This window comes from Macrotis lagotis, chromosome 1 (assembly GCF_037893015.1).
Source record: "Macrotis lagotis isolate mMagLag1 chromosome 1, bilby.v1.9.chrom.fasta, whole genome shotgun sequence".
Classification (NCBI taxonomy): domain Eukaryota; kingdom Metazoa; phylum Chordata; class Mammalia; order Peramelemorphia; family Peramelidae; genus Macrotis; species Macrotis lagotis.
The window spans coordinates 105,201,777-105,224,773 of NC_133658.1; the positions used below are offsets into that span (position 1 = coordinate 105,201,777).

Here is a 22,997-nt window from a genome sequence, read left to right on the forward strand (position 1 = left end):
AAACAGAAAATTTGGACATCAAATAGGTTCAAGAGACACATGAAAAGGTAAAAAAAAAACACAAGGGGGCAGTAAAAGGAAAAAAATGCAATCCAGTAAGTTGAAACTGGCTATATCCCAGCATGGGTGGTGGTGGTGGTGGGGGGAGATTCTCATAAATCTAGAGAATTGTAACTAACAGAGAGAATACACCTAGCAAGAAATGATGGACATTCATGTCCTATCCATGAGACTGCTATCTAATGGGATGTAACTGCCTTTAACCCTACTTGGGGGAAAGACTCTAATAACTCTCAGGAATTTTGACTCTATTCGATAGAATATACTGAACTAGAAGGGACAGACACTCAGAATTTTCTATGACTTAGATAGAATGATCTAAAAAAACACTACCTCCTTAAAAAGGGGGACAGGAAAGAGACTGGAGGAGGGAGGGGATTGAATGGGGTAAATCTCATTGCACTAAGAGGTAAAAAAAGCTATCGTAATAGAGGGGAAGAAGGGAGCAGAGGAGAAACACCTGAATCTTCTTCTCATCAGACTTGGCTTAAAGTCAACTTACACATACTCAGTTAACTTATAAAACATCTAACCTTTCAAGTATTAAAAGGGGAAAAGGGGAGGGGAGTGAGGGAAAAAAGGCAAAATAACAAAAGGAAGGGAAGGGAAAAGGGAAACAGGGAAAGGGGAAAAAAAGGGGAGGGTGTGATATAGGAGGGCAAATACACTGAAGGGGGTGGTATTCAGAAACAAAATACTGGGGAATATGGATAAAGGGGGGAAGGGGGAAAATACAAACAGAAGGAAGATAGCAAGGAAGGCAATAAAAATTAGTAATCATAACCTTGAATGTGAATGGGATGAACTCTCCCTTCAAAAGTAAGCAAATAGCACAGTGGATTAAAATCCAGAATCCTACAATATGCTGCTTACAAGAAACTCATTTGAAGCAGAGAGGTACATATAGAGTAAAGGTAAAAGGTGGGAGCAAAATATATTTTGCTTCAGCTGAAGTAAAAAAAAAGCAGCAGTAGCAATCCTTATCTCAGACAAAGTAGCACCAAAAATAGATAGCATTAAAAGAGATAAGGAAGGAAACTTTATCCTCCTGAAAGGTACCATAGACAATAAAGTCATTTCAATACAATATTGAATATATATATATATATATATATATATATATATATATATATATATATATATATATGCACCCAGTGGGACAGCACCCAAATTCTTAGAGGAGAAGCTGAAAGAAATACAGGAAGACATAGACAGCAAAACTCTACTAGTGGGCAACCTCAACCTCCCGCTATTAGATCTAGATAAATCGAATCATAAAATAAACAAGAAAGAAATTAAGGAGGTAAATAGATTGTTAGAAAAATTAGATATGGTAGACTTATGGAGGAAACTGAATGGGGATAGAAAGGAATATACCTTTTTCTCTGCAGCTCATGGAACTTATACAAAAATTGACCATGTACTAGGACATAAAAAAACCTAATAACCTGCAGAAAGGCAGAAATAGTGAATACATCTTTCTCAAATCTCAATGCAATAAAAGTCATATGCAATACTGGGCCAAGGAGATATAGACCCAGAACAAATTGGAAACTGAATAACCTCATTTTAAAAAATGAGCGGACAAAAAACAAATTATAGAAAGTATTAACCATTTTATCCTAGATAATGATAATAATGAAACAACATACCAAAATCTATGGGATTCATTCAAAGCGACTCTCAGGGGATATATTATAGCTCTAAATACTTACATGAATAAATTGGAGAAAGAGGAAATCAATGAACTAAACCTGCAAATAAAAAATTTAGAGAAAAAAACAAATCAAAAATTCCCAATTAAATAACAAATTAGAAATTCTAAAAATTAAAGGAAAATTAATAAAATCAAAAGCAAAAAACTATTGAATTAATAAATAAAACCAAAAGTTGGTATTATGAAAAAAAACAATAAAATTGATAAACCTCTGGTCAATTTGATTAAAAAAAAGAAAGAAGAAAACCAAATTGAAAAAGCTGAACTCACCACCAATGAGGAGGAAATTAAAGTAATAATTCAAAATTATTTTGCCCAAATTTAATAATCTAAGTGAAATGGATGAATATTTACAAAAATATAAGTTGCCTAGGTTAAATGAAGATGAGATTAAATACCTAAACAACTCTATCTCAGAAAAAGAAATTCAACAAGCCATTATTTTTTTTTTCAGTGGGAGGGTAGGGAGGGACTTTATTTACAAGGCAGAAGCCACTTAAATTTATTTACAAAGCAGAAGCCACTTAAATCATGTGCAGAGGTACAAGCCCTGCCCAGCAAGTAGTAAAGAGCAGAGAGTCAGAACTGGCCATTTCTCCCTTTTCAGTCTGCTGCTGCCTCCGATCCTTGGCCAGCACAGGCAGGAGGTGACCATCCCTTTCTGCCTCTGGGGCTTGTGGGTAGCTCAGACAGCCCCTCACCCAGCAGAGAATAGGTAAGGATCCAGCAGAGGGCCCCTTCCAGGTGACAGGATGGCTCTCAGTGATGGCAGCAACTGTAGAAGAAGGTGTTGCCCTTCTGACCCAAATCAACAACTTTGTCTTCTGTCATCAATTGAAAGGCAGCAACACTAACATAATCTTCTGCCACCTTCTGGAACAGCTCATCTACACTCTGACCAGTCTTGCTAGATGTCTCAAAAAGCTGAGCTTTTATGTCATCAGCATAATCTTGGACATCATGGAAGTCAACCCGGCGCAGTCTCCGATCTTCCTCCAGAAGGTGACTTTTGGTGCCACATAAATAGATCTGACAGCTCTCCTCTAAACTCTGAAGCTCCTTCACCCAGAATTTGGCTCTTTCGAAACTGCCGCTGTCAGTAAGATCATAGCAGATGACGGCTGCCTTAGCACCCCGATAATAGATTCGACTCATGGCCTCATAGCGCTCGGAGCCAGCTGTGTCCCAGATGCCGAGCGTCACGGTTCTGTCTCCTACAGACATCACCTTGGCCACAAATGCTGCCCCAATGGTCAGGAAGCGGTCGTGCATGTATCTCTCCACGAGGCTGGTCTTGCCCACATACCCCTTGCCCAGCATCACGCGCTGCCCGCTCATGCTCCCGGGGCCCGGGGCGGGCGGGTCCGAGGCGGGGCGGGGGCCGATCCGCTTCACCCGCACCAGACGCGGCCGGAGCCTCGGCTGGGCCGGTGCCCCCTGGGCCGGGAGGGCCGGGCTCCGCGGCCGGTGCCCTCGCCTGCCCCCCACGCCCGGACCCCGGGCCGGCGGCTCCCCCGAGGGCCTGGCGGAGCCGCGTCCGCTTGCCGGGGCCGCATGCTCCAGCTGCTCCTGCCCCGGCCCCTGCAGTCCCGGCGCCCCGAGACCTCGGCGCTGGGAGCCACGCGCGCCACGTCACGGGCGCTGGATGTGCGCCTCAACAAGCCATTATTGAACTCCCTAAAAAAAAATCTCCAGGGCCTGATGGATTCACAAGTGAATTCTACCAAACATTTAAGGAAAATTGGTTCCAATCCTATATAAACTCTTTGGAAAAATAGGGAAAGATGGAACTCTACCTAACACTTTCTATGAAACCAATATGGTGTTGCCACCTAAACCAGGAAGAGTTAAAACAGAGAAATAAAATTATAGACCTATTTCCCTGATGAATATAGATGCAAAAATCCTAAATAAAATATTAGCAAAACGACTACAACAAGTCATCACTAGGATAATACATTATGATCAAGTAGGATTTATTCCAAGAATGCAGGGTTGGTTCAATATTAGGAAAACTGTTAGTATAGTCAATTATATCAACAACAAACCAATCAGAAATCATATGATCATATCAATGGATGCTGAAAAAGCTTTTGACAAAATACAGCATCCGTTCCTACTAAAAATACTAGATAGCCTCAGAATAAATGGAATGTTCCTTAGAATAGTTAGCAGTTTCTATTTGAAACCATCAACAAGCATTATATTCAATGGGGAGAGGCTAGAGGCATTCCCAATAAGATCAGGGGTGAAACAAGGGTGCCCATTATCACCACTACTATTCAATATTGTATTAGAAATGTTAACTTCAGCAATTAGAGAAGAAAAAGAAATTGAAGGAGTTAGAATTGGGAAGGAAGAGACAAAACTCTCACTCTTTGCAGATGACATGATGGTCTACCTAGAGAATCCCAAGAAATCATCCAAAAATCTACTAGAAACAATTAGCAATTTTAGCAAAGTTGCAGGTTATAAAATAAACCTCATAAATCCTCAACTTTTCTATATATCTAGCAAGAAACAGCAGAAAGAGCTAGAAAGAAAAATCCCATTCAAAGTAACCTCAGACAATATAAAATATTTGGGAGTATATTAACCAAGACAGACTCAGAATATTTTTGAAAACAATTATAAAACATTTCTCACACAAATTAAATCAGATTTAAATAACTGGGCAAATATTAACTGCTCATGGATAGGTAGAGCTAATATAATAAAAATGACAATTCTACCAAAACTAAACTATCTGTTTAGTACCCTACCAGTCAAAATTCCAAAAAATTACTTTAACGAGTTAGAAAAAATTGTAAGTAAATTCATATGGAGAAATAAAAAGTCAAGAATTGCCAGGAGCTTAATGAAAAAACTAAAAAATAAAAGAAAATAGTTCAGTGAAGGAATAACATATACACTTAATAGTTTATAGAAATCTATCTTATCCAAGAGAAAAATGAGAAGAAAAGTATGTGATAAGGGACATGGGGGAGGGGAGGGGCAGTAGACTATAGAACAGAGGAAAGATCTTGGTAGAGGGTAATCAGATACTACACACTTTTGAACAAGGACAGGGTGAAAGAGAGAGAATAGAATAAATGGGAGTGGGGAGGAAGAGAAAGGAGACAAATACAGCTAGTAATGACTATGGGTTGAATAAACTTCTCTGGTGGACTTATGATAAAGAAAGTAACTCATCCCAGAGACAGAGACAATGGAATCTTTATCTTGAGATTTCTCTATCCTTTTTTTTTAGGATTTTGCAAGGTAAACAGGGTTAAGTGGCTTGCCCAAGGCCACACAACTAAGTAATTATTAAGTGTCTGAGACCATATTTGAACCCAGGTATTCCTGACTCCAGGGCCAGTGCTTTATCCACTATGCCACCTAGCCGCCCCTATCTCTATCTATATTTTGGGGGGGTCGGTTATGTTTACTTTCACAACAAGATATCTATAACAATATAAAATAAACTATAAAAAGAAAAAAAATAGCTATAGGCAACATAAAACACTTGGAAGTCTCCCTGCCAATGTAGAATTAGATAAAAAAATTTTTACACAAATAAAATCAGATCCAAATAATTGGACAAATTTCAATACGATTGAACTAACATAATAAAAATGATAATTGTATCGAAATTAAATTACTCATTCAGTGCCATACCAATCAAAGGTCCAAAACATTACTTTAATGAGCTAGAAAAAATAGTAAATAAATTGATATAGTCAAGAATATCATGGAGATTTATGGGGAAAAATTCAAAAGAAGGCAGCTCTAGCTATACCTGAACTAAAATTACATTATAAAGCATCAGATATCAAAACTATCGAGTACTGGCTAAGAAATAGAGTGGTGGATCAGTGGAATAGATTAAATGCAAAAAAAATAAGAGTAAATGACTATAGCACTCTGCTGATTAATAAACCCAAAGATTCCAACTTCTGGGATAAAAATTCACTCAGATAAAAAAATTGCTGGGAAAACCGGGAGATGGTGTGACAGAACTCAGGCAATGACCAACATCTCATATTCAATACCATTATAAAATTAAAATGGATGCAGTATTTCGACATAAAAAAATGTCGATTACATTTTAGATCTTTGGTTTGTAACCAAAGAAGAAGTAGAGAACATTCTAAAAAATCAAAAGGAATAATTTTGATTACATTGAATTAAACAGTTTTTTCATAAACAAATCCTCTGCAACCAAGAATAATAGGAATGTAGTAAATTGGGAAACAACTTTTTCTGACAAAGGACTCATTTTTAAAATATATTTATATAGAGAGAGAACTGAGTCAAATATCTTTATTTTTTATTTTTTAAATTATTTTATTTTTCCATATATGTTACAAAAGTTTTTCAACATTCTACCATGTGCATATTTTGACCTTACAACATTTCTTTCCACCCTCCCTTCCTATTGTCTCCCCTTAGCAGGGAACAGTCAGGTGAATATTTTATATAAACATTTGTGTTAAACTTGTTTACAGATTAGTCATTTTCAGTATGAGGAATTAGGATTAAAGGGAAAGAGAGAAAATCATGAGATAGGAAAGAAATACATAAAAAAATTAAAAATTGCTCATCAGATTCTGATGGTTTTTGCTTTGTTTTGTTTTATTTTGGTTTTCTTCCTCTTTTTAGGAATAGCTTTGTCCATAGCCAGTCTAATATGGTTGTCCTAGCTCTCTCAACTTCTGAGAAGAGCTGCATCTATCAAGGTTGCACCACTCACAATGTTGTTGATGTGTACATTGTTCTCTTGGCTCTCTTTCCTTTGCTCAGATCAAATCTTGTAATTCCTTCCAGGCTCCTCTAGAGTCCAACCCTTGATAGTTTTTATAGAACAATAGCATTCCATGGTACTAATGTACCTTGACTTATTCAACCATTGCCCAATTGATGGGTATCCTCACCAATTTCCAGTTCTTTGCTACTAGAAAAAAATAGCTGATATGAATATTTTGGAACATGTGGGACTTTTCCCATTTTTTATGATTTCTTCTGCATATAGGCCAAGAATGGGAATTACAGGGTCAAAGGGTCTTTAATGCTCTTTGGGCATAGTTCCATATTGCTCTCTAGAATGATTGGATCAGGTCACATCTCCACCAGTAATGCATTAAAGTCCCAGTCCTCCTACAACCTCTAACATTGATCATTTTCTCTTTTTTGTCATCTTAGACATTCTGATAGGTGTAAGGGGATACCTCATAGTTGTACTTCTTGGAGCATTTTGTCATGTGGTTGTGTATATATATATATATATATATATATATATATATATATATATATATATAGAGAGAGAGAGAGAGAGAGAGAGTGAGAGAGAGAGAGAGAGAGCTTTGATTTCTTCATTTGAAAGCTGTCCATTCATATTCCTTGACTATTTGTCAGTTGGGAATGGCATGTAACATTATAAATTTGATGCAATTCTCTCTATATTTTAGAAATGAGACCTTTATTATAACCCCCTATTTGTGAAGATTATTTCTCAGTTTTTTGTTTTCCTTCTAATTTTGGCAGCATTGATTTTTTTTTGTAAAGACATTAATACAGTGAAAATCATGCACTCTTTCTTGATTGGTCATGAATTTTTCCCCTATCCATAGACCTGACAGATAGAGTATTTCTTGGTCTATTTTTTTTAATGTATGGTGTCATGCTTTTTGTTTGAATTCTGTTCCCATTTTGACCTTATTTTGTTATAGGGTGTGAAATGTGGGTTTATGCCTTGTTTTTGACAAACATTTTCAAGTTTTCCCAACGTTTTTTGTCAAATAGTGAGTTCTTATCCCAGAAATCATTTGGGTTTGTCAAACAATAGATTATTGTAGTCATTTACTACTGTTTCTTATGAACCTATCTTAATCCACTGATTCATTATTTTATTTCTTAACCAGTACATAGCAGTTTTGATGACTGCCACTTTATAGTATAGTTTTAGAACTGGTAGAGCTAGAGCACCTTCCTTTAAAAGTTTTTCATCAGTTCCTTTGATATTCTTGAACTTTTGGTGCTCCAGATGTATTTTGTTACTATTATTTCTAACTCAGTAAAATAATTATTTGGTAGTTTGATTTAATGTTTTTTATTATATTAGCTCAGTCACATGTATAAAAAGTCACTCTACAATTGATAAAAAAAATCTAAACTATGTATAATGATATGAAAAGCTGTTCTAAATATTTATTGATTAGATAAATACAAATTGGATAAATGTAAATGTATCAGATTGATCAATATGACTACAAAGGAAAAAACATCAGTGTTGGTGGGTAAAAATTCCACATGTACACAAAGTATACATTGCAACTCTTTTTGTAGTGGCAAAGAATTGGAAACTGAGGAGATTTCCATCAATTGGAGAATGACTGAATAAATTGTGCTTTATGTACGTGATGGATTGTTTCATAAGAAATCATTAGAGACAGTATTTGAGAAAAGCCTGGAAATACTTGCCTGAATTGACACTGAGTGAAATGATTTGAACCAGAAGAACATTATACACATTAACAACAAAACAGGGTGATGATCAACCATAATGGAGTTGTTCATTTCAACAGTACAATAATCAAAGACAATAAACTAATAGTACTTTTCAGAACCTCAAATTCTTCCTTTTTAGGTTTTTTGCAAGGCAAATGGAGTTAAGTGGCTTGCCCAAGGCCACACAGCTAGGTAATTATTAAGTGTCTGAGACCGGATTTGAACCCAGGTACTCTTGACTCCAGGGCCAGTACTTTATCTACTGCACCACCTAGCTGCCAAGAACCTCAAATTCTTAACCTTAACTCTTAGGTCATAATCTCTACTTTCATGACAAATTCTCCATAGATTACATTTGCTTTAAAATCATTTTTTTCTGTCAACCTCATGTTGACTTTTTTTTTTTGTAATCTCACAATAAATTTGAGGTTTCTTTCCATACACTCATGGCTTCTAGATAACATCTGACATTATATCCCATTCATGAAGTTAATTCCAGAGTTCATTAAATAATCTCAAAGAATTTTAATATTCAGTTCCTTTTATAACCAACTCATAATATTTATAAACCTTGAAAAACCCTCTGTACTTGACCGACATCACTTCAAATGATTCATTTTCCAAACTATTGATGTCTCCAAAATTTTATATTTTAGAGGAAGTACTTTAATGTAGCTCTCCTCTGAGAAGTAATAGATTTCTTTGCAGAAGTTTGGTAGGAAAACCTGTCCATCGATATCTAAACTTCATCATTTCTTTCACAAGGTATTATAGAGAAAGGGAGGAGGGAGAAACTTTTTTGAAGTCACACTCTTTCCCAGCCCTCTCCTTCTACCTCTTCATCTTACCTGAAAATGTTATCTTGCTGCATCTATGGTGGGAGTGAGTGGAGGAATCACATCTCATCCAAATTATGTTTGCCATAAGATCAATTGATGAGAGGGGTAGGCCCTTTCCTGCAACACCTGATATTACCTCAAGTCTGAGTAAAAGACCTGGTGATGTTTGCTGTTTTTCTGTTTAGTTTGTCTTTCCAAATTTTTTGTGCAGTCTCATAAAACCTACTGGATCCAGGGTTCAAATGATGGCAACTTAGACATCATAATTCTAGGTAGGATGCTGCAGACAGTCACCGCATCAAAGAAAAACTGAGAAACCAAAATCCCTTAATATTGAACTCTTGAGAGTTGGAGCTTGGGGCATTGGACTGTCCTCTATTGGAAATGAACTATGTTGTGAACCTAATTTCATTTCCCTCCCCAGAGCATGAGGTGGTTGAAAGTGAATTACATTCATGTTTTCTGTATTTTTTATATGTGAAAATAATTTTTTTAAATTTATCATTTGTAAGATTTTGATTTCTGCATTTTTCTCCTTTTCTTTCTTCGCTACTTTAGGTTATGCATGTATGATAATGTCAAATATATTTCTATATTAATCAGGTTGTAAAAATCATGAGGACAAAATAATAATGCAAAAGAAATATGTTTTAATCTGTGTTCAGACTCCATAGTTTTTTCTCTGGATGTGGATAGCATCCTCCATCCTTCATCTAAAATACTTTTGGAATTGTCTTTGTCACTGGATTTTTGAGAAGAGTTAACTGTCAGACATGATCCTCTCACAATGCTACTGATGCTGGATATAATATTTTCCTCGTTCTGCTCATCAACAATTCTTGTAAGACTTTCCATGTTTTTCTAAAATCCACCTGCTCATCATTTCTTATATAACAATAGTATTGCATCACATTCATATACCATGACTTGTTTCCCAATTTGTGGACATACTCTCAGTTTACAATTCTTTGTCACTGCGAAAAGAACAGCTATGAACATTTTTGTACATGTGGTTCTTTTTCTCTTTTTTTATGATTTGGGATGCAGACCTATCAGTGGTATTGTTGAATAAAAGGGGATACAAAATTTTATAGTGTTTTGGGGATAGTTCTAAACTTCTCAGCATGCTTGGATCAATTAACAACTCCATCCTAGTTTTCCCTTATCCCCTTCAACATTTATCATGTTCTTTTTCTATCAAATTAGTCATTCTGATAGGTAAAAGGTGGTACCTAACAGTTGCTTTAATTAACCTTTCTTTAGTCACTAATCAATAGTTATCTAGAACATATATCTACATGACTATAACTAACCTTAATTCCATCCTTAATTTTTTTTCATTTTTTCTGTCTTTATTTCAAAATTGAATTTTGCATGAAAACTGCTTATTCAATGCTTTTGACCATTTGTCAATTGGGGAATAACACATATTTTCATCAATCTGATTAGTTCATTACATCTTTTAGAAATGCGACTTTTAACAGAAACACTGATCATAAAAATTGTTTCACATCTTTCTGTTTTCCTTCTGACCTTGGTCCCATTGATTTTATTTGGGCAAAAACTTTTGTTTAATTTAATGCAATCAAAATTATCCATATTGCTTTTTATAATGCTCTCTATCTCTTCTTTGGTCATGAATTCTTCTTCTTTCCATCGGTCTGATAGATAAACTATTTCTTAATCTTCAAATTGTCTTATGGTATCTCTTTCTATGTTTAAATCATGTATCCATTTCAACATTATTTTGGCATAGGGTTTAAGTTATGGGTCTATTTCTAGTTTCTGCTATATTCTTTTCCAGTATTACCAGCAGTTTTGTCTATATCAGTTTCTATCCCTGATGGCAAAGTATTTGGGTTTAGCAAACAGTAGATTAATACAGTCACTTACTACTACTTCTTTTGTAACTAGTCTATTCCACTCATTCAACATTCTGTTTCTTTACCAGCACTAACTAGTTTGATGACTGTCATTTTATAAGATAGTTTTAGATATGGAATGACTTGGCTACCTTTGCAGTTTTTCATTAAGTCCCTTGAGATTTTTGATTTTTTTTCTTCCAGATGAATTTTGTAACTGTTTTTCTTAGCTTTAATAAATGATTTTTGGTACTTTGATATGACACTAAATAAATAGATTAATTTAGGTAAAATTTTCATTTTTATTTGCAGTCTATCAATGAGCAAATGATATTTTCCCAAATGCTTAGATATGACTTAATTTGTGTAAAAAGTGTTCTATAATTGTGTTCATATAGCTCCTGTCTGTCGTGACAGATAGACTCTTAAGTTCTTTTTACACTGTCTATAGTTCCTTTTGTGTGTGTGTGTGTGAATCAATGAGGTTAAGTGACTTGCCCAAGATCACAGAATTACTAAGTATCAAGTGTCTGATGCCAAATTTGAATTCAGATCTTCCTGATTTCAGGACCAATGTTCTATCTAGTTCATTGCCCACCTGTCCCTATCTGCCTTTACTTTATTTGATTTTTAGTTTTTGTTTTTTGTTTTTTGTTTTTTTTTGCAAGGCAATGGGGTTAAGTGGCTTGCCCAAGGCCACACAGCTAGGTCTGAGGCTGGATTTGAACTCAGGTACTCCTGACTCCAGGGCCCGTACTCTATCCACTGTGCCACCTAGCTGCCCTTGCCTTTACTTTCTTTGTTTCTTTGTTTCTTTGTTTCTTCTTTCTTTCTTTCTTTCTTTCTTTCTTTCTTTCTTTCTTTCTTTCTTTGTTTCTTTCTTTCTTTCTTTCTTTCTTTCTTTCTTTCTTTCTTTCTTTCTTTCTTTCTTTTGGTTTTTGCAAGGTAAATGGGGTTAAGTGGCTTGCCCAAGGCCACACAGCTAGAACATTATTAAGTGTCTGAGACTAGATTTGAACCAGGTACTCCTGACTCCAGAGCCGGTGCTTTATTCACTGTACCACCTAGCTGCCCCCCTTGCCTTTATTTTAAATGAAATTTTTCTTTCTATTTCTTGGTGCTGGATTTTGTTGGAATTGCACTGAAATACTGATGGTTTATGTTATTAATTGTTTCAAGTAATTTATTTTAGTTGATTTTCTAAGTAAAATATCACATCTGCAAAGAGTGAGTTTTGTTAACTCAATATCTAATCTAATTCCTTTAATTTCTGTTTATGCTCATTGCTATTGCCAAAATTTCTAGTACAATTTTGTATAATAATGTTTATAACAAGCATCCTTATTTCATTTCTGATCTTATTCAGAATACTTATTGCTTATACCCATTAAATATAGTGCTTTCTGCTAGTTTTAGATAGATATCACTTATTATTTTAAGGAAAACTCCATGTATTCTTATGCTCTCTAGTATTTTTAATAAGAATGGGTACTGTATTTTGTGAAAGGCATTTTTGGCTTCTTCTGAGATCATCAAATGATTTCTTAGTATGTTATTGATATGACAAATTATACTGATAACTTACTTAATATTCAATTAACTCTGTATTCCTGATAAGAATCTTATCTGATCATAGTGTATGAACCTAGAGGTAAATTGCTAGATTATTTTTAAATATATTTTTTTAATTTTTACATCAGTCTCTTCATATTAGAGAATTTGATCCTCATATTAGAGAATTTGATCCTCATATTAGAGAATTTTCTTGCTCCTTTCTAAATGAGTAGTTTAGGTAACTCTACCATATTCGCATCATGAAAGGAATTTGGCAGGATTCCATGTAATTTTTTAAGTTTATATAGAATTGGAATTAATTGTTCATTCAATTCTTGGTAGATTTCACTTGTAAATTCATGTTTCCCCTCTAGATTCTCAGGCAGTTCATTGCTTGATTTTTTCCTTAAATAAGGATATTTAAGTATTTTGTTTCTTTTTTCTGTTTATATGGAAAATTTATATTTGTGAAATATGCATCCATTTCAAATAAATTTTGAAATTTATTACTATACAGTTGTAAAATTGTTCTGAATTATTACTCTAATTTCTTCTTCATTGGTGGTGAATTCACCTTTTGCATTTTTGATACTGATAATTTGTTTTTTTATTTCATTTTTTAAAAATAAAATCAACCAAGGGTTTTTCTATTTTATTAGGGTTTTTATTAAGCAGATTTAGTTTTATTAGTTGAACAGGGTATTTTTTCCTGTTCTGTTAATATCTCCTTGTATTTACATTATTTATAATTTGGTATTTAATAAATTATTTTTCAATTGTTCTTTAACTCATTTTTAATTACACGCCCAATTTATTGATTTCCTTTTTTCCTCTTTTATTCATGTAAACATTTAGAGATATAAAATTTCCCATTATAATTGCTTAGATTGCTTTCCATAAGTTTGATATGTTGTCTCAATGTCATGATTGTCTTGGATAAAATTATTGATTGTTTCTATGAAATCATTTTGAGGTTTCTTTTATACCCTAATAAATGGCTAATACAATAGGTGCTGTAACTACTGAATAACTGTATATTCTTTTCTATTTTCATTAGTTTGCTATTGGTCTACCATATCTACTTTTTCTAAAGTTCCAATCACCTCTTTAATTTCTTTCTTATTTATTTTGTAATTAGCTTTATTTAATTCTGAGAGGGAGGTTGAGGACTCCACTAGTATAGTTTTGTGGTCTATCTCTTCCTGTAACCCATTTATGATCTCCTTTAAATATAAGATCCTAAATCACATGTATGATTAATATTAATATTTATTCATTTTTTTAGGTTTTTGCAAGGCAAATGGGATTAAATAGATTGCCCAAGGCCACACATCTAGGTAATTATTAAGTGTCTGAGACCAGATTTGAACCCAGGTACTCTTGACTCCAAGGCCAGTGCTTTTTCCACTACACCAGCTAGCCGCCCCATTTATGCCACCTAGCCACCCCATTCATTTTCTATGGTACAGTTGACAATACGTTATTTCCTACCTAATCAATTTTAATTAGATCTGTTTTTTTTGCTTTTTTTTTGTCTGAGATCAGAATTGCTACCTCTGTTGTTATTGTTTTTATTTATCCAAATGAAGCACAATATATTCTACTCCCAGCCTTTTATCTTTACTCTGTGTGAATCTCTCTGCTTCAAATGTGTTTCTTGTCAACAAAATTTTGGGGGATTCTGGTTTTTAATCCATTCTGTTTTCTGCTTATGTTTTATGGGGCCGTATATACTATTCATATTCATAGGTTTGATTTATAGGTGTATACTTATGTACAGGAGAAGAAAATATGTACCTTTGGATTGTACCTTTTGAAGTAAATTTCTTTTGGGGGGAAAGTTCAAAAAGGAAATATAAGTATATGAAGTTTGAACAGAATGAATTAAATAATAATGGTGATAAAATGGTATTTATTCCACCTCTGGAAATGGAAAACTTAACCTGATGATATCCTAATTTAATCTGAAAAATGACTGTTTAAAAATTGATGATATGAAGAGGAGATATCTATATAAATGGTTCTCCCAGTCTGGGCATTGCATTTCTTCCCAATGTCCTATGGTTATTTTTAGTAAAATTGTTTAGTCCATTTAGAAACATGTTTGGATTTACCAGATGTTGCCGTTCTTGCACCAGAAACCAGTTACTGGCTCTTTGCCCTGCACTGTTGCAGCACCAAGAGGCCTTATTCATATGGAAGAGGAAAACACACAAAGGTCAAAAAATCCCACAGGATTCAGTCCAGCAACAGAAGTCCTATTTCCCATCAATCAGGCCTTGCAGTGAAATGCTTCTGGATAAGATAAATGAGTTGGATGTCTTTGGACAACATAATCCTTACTTTAAATATAACATGCAAGTTATGCCACCACTAATTTGGTTGGTATGGTCCTCCTTAAAATTAAAGGACAACTATTTTTTTCTTTAAAATTAACATGGTGTCTATGATTTAATTTGGGTTGAGTTAATAATAGACTTCATCATCCTTTCCTTGTTTTTAATTCCAAATTGAACTCGGCTTTTCATTCATTCTGACAAAGATTGCTTTTCTGTTTAGTGAAGAAATAAATGTAATAAAGATAGCACTGGGATTAGAATCAGGAACACAGATTCAGGTATTTAAATCGAACCTCAGACATACACTAGACATGTGACCCTGGGCAAATCAATTAACCTTATTTTCCTCAGTTCCTCATCTGAAAAAAATGACAAACCATTACAGTATCTTTGCCAAGAAAAATGCAGATGGAATCATAATGTTTTGGGCACAATTGAACAATGACAAAAATAACAAGATGATATAAAATATATAAAGGATTCATAGATTTCAAATCACTATAAATGTGAGATACATTAATATTTTCTCACTTTTCCCAGAATTCAAATTGTAACTTCAAATTTTAAGTAAGAATCCTGTTAATATTTTTAAAGTAATTGTACTTTTTTATTTTAGCACTCATTTTCAAGATTTTGAGTTCACATTTCTCTCCCTCCAGCCTATCTATCATCCACTGAGAATATAAACAATGTATTTATTAATCATACATGTGGAGTCACATAAAATATATTTCTATATTATAAATATAGTTTTTAAAAAGCAAAAAAGAATAAACTAAGTGAAAAATATGCTTCAGTCTATAAATAAAGTTCTTCAATTCTTTGGAAATGTTAACTTTTTCAAATTGGGTGCTTTTTGGTCATGGATAATTATTTTCATTAGAATAGATAAGTCAATTACAGTTGATTATATTATGATATTATTGTTACTGTCTCCAAAGTTCTCCTATTTCTTCACACTTCACTTAGCATCAGCTCAAATATTTCTTCCCAGGTTATTTTTTTTTCTGAAACTATCTGAAGCTATTTCTTCTAGCAGAATAGTTATTCCCCCCACTACCATTTATTAAAACTTGTTCAGTCTTCCTTCAGTGAATCATCATCCTTTCAATTTTTAATTCATTGACACTACTAAGAGATACTCTAAATAGGAGATATAGCAGAATTACATAATAAGGCAAGAATTTTTTAAAAAATTAAAGGTAATAGTCCTTGGTCTTTGCTCAAACTCCACAATTCCTTCTCAGGATACAGATATCATTCTCCATCAGAGACACCCCAAAATTAGACTGATTGCTGCCCTGTTGGTATGGGCAAGTTCATTAAGGTTGCACAGCTTTAAAACTCATTGGACCTAGTTTCGGATTGCTCTTGAGAATTATTAAAGAGCTTTAATAAGACAAGAAAGTAAAATGACTATCTGTTGAAGTAATACAAATAACTGAAGAAGGAAGCGAAAAAGGAAGGTCATAAGTCATCAACATTATTCTTAAGATTATTCAAGATTTCAGTAATATGTAAACTTAAGATTAAGAGAATCATATCTTAGTTTTCAGAGGCAGAAGCACTAGAGACCAATTGCCATCATTTACTGGATTAGGAAAAAAAGCAAATGAGTTTTAAAAAGTCTAATTCTCCTTCGTTGACTACACTAAAACCTTTGTCTGTATGGATCTTAACAAAATGTGGGTGTGTAAGCTATAGGGAAGACTAGTACCTTTGGTGTGAGTGTAGCTAAGGCCTCTTCAGAACTACTTTCCAGTAGTCACATCCCAGTAAATTGTTTTGACAGACCACAAAAACTGGTTGAAAGTAACCAAGGTGTCATGGGAAGAGTATCTACCTCAAGCATGTGAATACATGATAAAGTGGGCAGATGAGAGCAATTTGATCTGATGACCCTTCAAGTTCTTAGACCTTGGTTAGAAATTGAAGAAGCTTTGGTTGTCCTCTGCATGTAGAGGTATCACCAGTCTTTTGACTCATTCTGTCATTGGACTGTGATGACTCTGGTAAAAAGAGTGAAGCCCTAAAATTTTCCACTTATACAATCCTAGCCTGATTGCAGTGGCAAGTGGAGATCCACCCTGTAGTTAAAGCACAAAATTTATAGAAATATGATAACCACTTACCATTGGTACAGCAAATGGAGAAATTTTGAGTACTTCAATTACCTTGACAGTGTTCTTTCCAGGGGTTTGCACATTGACAATGAGGTTGACACAAACATTGCCAGGGCAACCTCAATATTTGGGAGTCTCCAAAAGAGAGTGTGGAAGAGAAGAGGTATTAGACTAACTACCAAATTGAAGGTCTATGGAGCCATTGTGCTACTCTTATTGCTATATGCCTGTGAAACTTGGACAGTCTACCAGAGCCATGTAAGGAAAATGAATTGTTTCCATTTAAACTGTCTTAGGAAGATTCTGAGGATCACCTGGCAGGAGAAGATACCAGACTCTTAGTTCTTTCTTGAGCTAAATTGCTAAGTATTCCAAAATTACTACAGAGAGAGAGCAACTATGATGAAATGGTCCTGTGGTTAGAATGCCAGAAATACACTTGACAAAAAGACTGTTCTATGAAGCACTCACACAGGACAAGCTCTCACAAGGGGATCAGAAGAATTGATATCAGGACACCGAGAAGGTCTCTCTTAGAATTTTGGAATAGATTGTGCAACATGGGAGACACTGGCACAGGACCACCCAGCATGGCGTGCCCTCATCAGTAAGAGTGCTGCACTCCCTGAAGAAGGCAGAATGGAAGCAGCTCAAAGGAAATGTGACATCTGTAAGTTTAGAGAATGCACCTCAGGTGTTCACATAGACTATTTGTGTCCAAACTGTGGTAGAACATTCCTAGCTCATACATAAGTTACTTAACTTAATTGTATGCTTTCCAGGGATGTAGGGATGTGCATATTGATAAGAGGCTGATGCAAGTATTGCCAGAATTAGCTCAGTGTTTGGGAGGTTCTGAAGGTAAGTGTGGAAGAGAAGTATTAAACAGACAGGAAAACTAAAAATCTACTGAACTATTTTGCTGACCTAACTGTTGTATTCCTCTGGAATCTGGATAGTATGCCAGCACCGTGACAGGAAATTGAATCATTTTTATTTGAATTGTCTTAGGAAGATTCTGAAGCTCATCTGGTAGTAAAAGATACCAAACACTGATGTTCTTTCTCAACTTAAACTGCCATGCACCTAACTCTTTGTAAAGAGGGCAACCCTGATAGACTGCCTGCATTGTTTGAATGCCAAACTTATACTTGACAAAAACAATAATTTTATGGAGAACTCAAAGAGGGCAAGCATTCCCATTGTAGTTAGAATACGTGATACAAGAACACTGTCCTTATCCTTGTCCTTTTATAAGAACTTTGGAAGTGATGGTGTACATGGAAGACATTAACACAAAAATCACTGTACCCTTATCAACGAAGATCCAAGGTTCTATTAGCAAAGTAAAAGGGAAGTAGCTCACAAAATAAATTAAAAAATCAAGATATATACAAATTTAGAGAATCAAGTGCAAATATTCATATGAACTATTTGTAACCAACCTTCATAGAACATTCCAAGTTAGTATTGTTCTGATCACACTTGTAAGCACTGTAATGTCATATTGGTCCTCTTTGAAAATGAAGAACAACCAACTTGTGTTCAGATGAAACTGTAAATGACTCAAGAATCAAGAGATAGAACCAAACATGGAGCAACTGATTAATTTAAGAATGTGAAAAGAGTAAGAAAAGATCACTTTATTTAACTTATATTCAAATTGCATCATGTGAAAAACTAGGCAAGTTGCATGAATCAAAAGCTGCAATGAAATTTTCTAGGAGAAATATCAATTTTAAATATACAAATGATAATATTCTAATGACAGAGTGAAGAATTAAGATACTTCTAGATGAGGAAGAGTTTAGTGAAAAAGCAATCAAACCCTAATATTAAAAAAACACAAAGGAACTGATCCTATAACTTCCTGCAAAATAGAGATGGAAAAATGGAAACAGTGACAGATTTTATATTCTTTGTCTTGAATATCACTGCAGACAGTGGTGACTATAGTCAGGCAATTAAAAGGCACTTGTTCCTTAAAAAGAAATCTTTGTTAAATCTGGACATTTAAAAGTGGAGACATAACAAGAGCACATATATTAAAAGACATGGTTTTTCCAGTAAAAATGTTTGGCTGTTGAATCATAAGGAAAATTCCAACTACACACTTTTTAGAGACTCTTGGACAGATGAGATCAAATGAGTTATTATTTCAAGAAACTAATTCAGGCTACTCAAATGCTGAAGCTAAAGTTCAAATATTTTGATCTAATAATGCTAAGACAAGACTTATGGGAAAAGATTCTCATGTTGAGAAAGAGTGAAGGAAAAGGAGGGGACAGCCATGGAAAAGATCAATAAAGAGTGCCATGGAATCAAAAGAAATGAGCATGTACAGACGTTGAGAGATAGTGAAGGATAGAAGGGCCAGCAGAATGAATGAATGATAACCAGCAATATTGAATAATAATGAGGATAATTAACATTCTTAATTTATTTCTATTTTTTTGGAGAAAGGTTCAAGTTTATCCTTGTAACAGTTAATGCTTACTTTTGTTTCTAGATAGACACTACTTATAATTTTAAAACAGTTAAATTAATTCAAATGCTTTCTAGAGTTTCTAATAAGAATGGGTGTTGTTTCTGTCAGAACCTTTTCAGTATTCATTAATATAAAGATATAATTTTATTATTGTTCTGGTTATGGCCAATTATGCTGATAATTTTCCCAATAATGAACCTGCACTTGTGGTAATCTACTTGCTAATATTTTTATTTTAAAATTTTGCTTCACTGCCCATTATGAAAATCTATCTCGTTTCTTTTCTTTCACTCTTTTATTCCACTCTCCCTTGAGTATCAATATCATAAGTGTCTCATAACAGAAATTTTATAGAATTCCTCCTTTGCCTATATTTTAAAATACTTTAATATTAATTATTGTTTATTATATGTTTGTTATAATTCATTTGTAAATCCATTTTATTTGGAAAATTTTTAGGGAACTCATTGATAGCATGTTCAACATATTTTTTCAAGATAGTTATTTAAATATTCTCTTTCCTTTCCTGTTAATCATACATTTGGTAAGTTCATGTCAGTTTTAATTAGATTGTCAAAATAGTTCCTAATATATCCTTTATTTTTATCTTTATTGTTGATGCATTCACCCTTTTAATTTTTAATATTGGGTATTTACCCATTTCTTATATTTGAATATTTTCTAATACTTCTTTTTCCATTTAGCTAATTATGTTTTTTCACTTTCATCTCTGAAGTTTTATATCTCATTTACCATTTGAACTATTTTGCTTTTGAATGTCGTATATCTTCAGTATTTTGCACCTCTTTTAGCCAAATTCTTTATTTTCTTTTCCTAATTTCATTCATTTCCCTCATTTATTTTCCAGTTTTTCTATGACTAGTACCTTTTCTTTTAAAAATGTGTTTGGCTCTTTCTTTAATTCTCCCAAGATTTCTTTTAGGGTTTGTGTCCAATTTGCATTTTCTTTCAAGTTTTTTTTTTTCTGATAGTTGTTTTAACCTCTGTCTTTTGAGTTTATTTTCTCTTGATCTTCCCAGTCACCAGTCACCATAGTATTTTATTAGGGTCAGTTTCTTTTTTTGTTGTTTGCTCATATTTCCAGCCTATTTCTTGACTTTGAATTTTAGGTAAAATTTGTGCTTTGCTCACTTTTCTGGGTTGGGGGCAGAGGGGAGGTGGAGAGATTTTCCTAAGTTTCAGACATTTTTGGTTCTGTTATTTTCACAAATAATTCTTGAAGTTTGTAAATTTTTGGTGCTCTTTAGGTATTGTGACCTAAGAATTGGTATGGTCACTGCTCTCTTGGTCTGCACTCAGATCTTTACTCAAGAATTACCCATGATACATTGAAACTGAAAGTACTTTTAGTCCTCATGACCACCACTTCTTAGTGACCAAGGGCTAGCCCTTTTTTATACTTTCATATGACTCAGAAATTCACAAAGGTACCAGAATTACTAAAACCTTCTGACCCTGCACCCAATGTTAGCATAAAGGTTATCCATATTCCCTTTTTACCCCCTTGTCTAATCCTCTTATTCCAGGTAGAGAGCTCCTGAAGCTGCCACTGCTGCTGTCACTGCCACAGTCACCTCCAAGACCCACCTGACATTACCTCTAGATCAGGATACGCACTTGTGTCTCAACCCTCTATGCTGATATTGGTTGTTCTTGTTCATAAATTGATTTGAGAATTTATTATAGCTTTTTGGAACAGAATATTAGGAAACTCTGGCTTTCATGCTTTCTCTATTCTGCCATCTTGTCTCCAACTTTCTGTAATCATCCCTTATTCTTTTTTTATTTAATGTTCTTTGGATTATGCACACTTTTTTATAAAAATATTATTTAAACTCATCTTACATAGATTTCAAAAAATCATCTTAAAGTCAAATCTTGTATAGAATGGAATGACAGAAATTGATTGGAAGAAAGGATGAATGAATGAAAAGGACTTTAATAAGCATTTTAGTGTTCCAGATGTAATGGAAAGCAACAACAACAACAACAACACAAATAAACCCCAAGAAATTTCCTGATTTCTAAGATATTGCTTTATTTGTTTGCCTTGATTTTATGCAACATTCTTTGCCCAATTGATTTCTTCCATTAAGTTTTATATTTAGAAGTAATGTGGAGAGTTTAAATATTTCTAATGGCAACATATATTAAATTGCTCTGACACTTTATTTTAACTTTTTGGAACAGAATATTGGGAAAGCCTGACTTTCATGCCTTTTCCACTTTTCAGGTTCTTATTTTTTAGTGATGTTTTGTCTGTACAGTTATGGACAAGAGCTTTGCTTATTGTAATCCTCTTGTTCTAATATAGAATGTATATAGAATTTTCAAGGTTACCTCAGGTCATATGTGTCATCTTTTAGTTTTATAAAAGATAACGAGAATCTTATTTTCTATTATTCTAGGGAATAATGAGAGGTATATGCAATCATTCCAGAATTCTTATTGGGATTCCTATCAATCCAGTTAGATCTTAAATCAGCCTTATCTGATTACCAATTTTTATTTGTTTCTTCATTCCTTTCTTCTTTCTACTTCAATTCTTGAAAGGATTTTAGATGCTTAAAAGGACTTCTTTGAGAGAGTGTTCAGGGTCAGGAGAAGGAAATATGCAATTGGCCGATTTCTTTGTTTTTGATCAAAAGACCTTATTGGGAGTGAAGGAAGCAGAGCATATTGTTCAATACCTAAAATAACTTTTGGGAGAGCAAAAAAATCTGTTTTACAAAGAAATTTGGCAGTAGAATGACTAAAGAGAGAGAAAAAGAGATTTTGAATATTTATAACCTAGAAACAAAAATATGATTAAACAAAATCACTGAAACATTTGATAAATGCTTATTTGGGAAAATCCAAAATAAGATGACTTGTGAAAAAGAGAATCCAACTAGAGATTGTAAACTCAAGGCAAGAACAAAAATCTAAGCTGAGCAAAACTGTATAAAGTAGAAAATTCTCCATTTATAATAAGCTAATATTAAATAAGAAATACTTATTTAGTTAAAGTACTATAAGAAAGTATCAACAGATTGCATGAACATTTGTGAAGACTGAAATGATGACAAAAACAAAACAAAACAAATCATCATAATCAATGACTTTGAAATGTATATTAATATAATGGTCAAGTGTTATTAAGTACTATACAAAAGGATATTTCAGTGTGTGAAATGAAAATCTGACCCTGAATGTTTTGAAGTTACTCAATGAAAATGAACATTATAATGAATCTTCCTGAGAAGATAAACATAAAATTGGAGGGAAAAATACAAATTTTTCAACTCTAAATGAATTTAGTTCTGCTGTGAATTTATGAATTAAGATGACAGAGAGAAGTGAGGAAGTTCTCAGAACTTTTCCCAGTTTCCCACTAACAACTTTGAGTGAACCTTTTAAATAGACCCTAAAGCAATAGAAAACCAAAAAGATAGAGTAAAAACAATGTTTTAAGCCCAGATATCCTGGAGGGACCTCAGGAAAGAAAGGTCTGTCTCATGTGAGA

At 33.9% G+C, this 22,997-nt stretch overlaps 1 pseudogene; it reads right to left on the reverse strand.

Moving 5' to 3' along the window:
* Nucleotides 1-2,380: 2,380 nt before the first annotated feature.
* On the reverse strand, nucleotides 2,381-3,115 carry LOC141513949 (ras-related protein Rab-24 pseudogene; annotated as a pseudogene).
* Nucleotides 3,116-22,997: the final 19,882 nt, after the last annotated feature.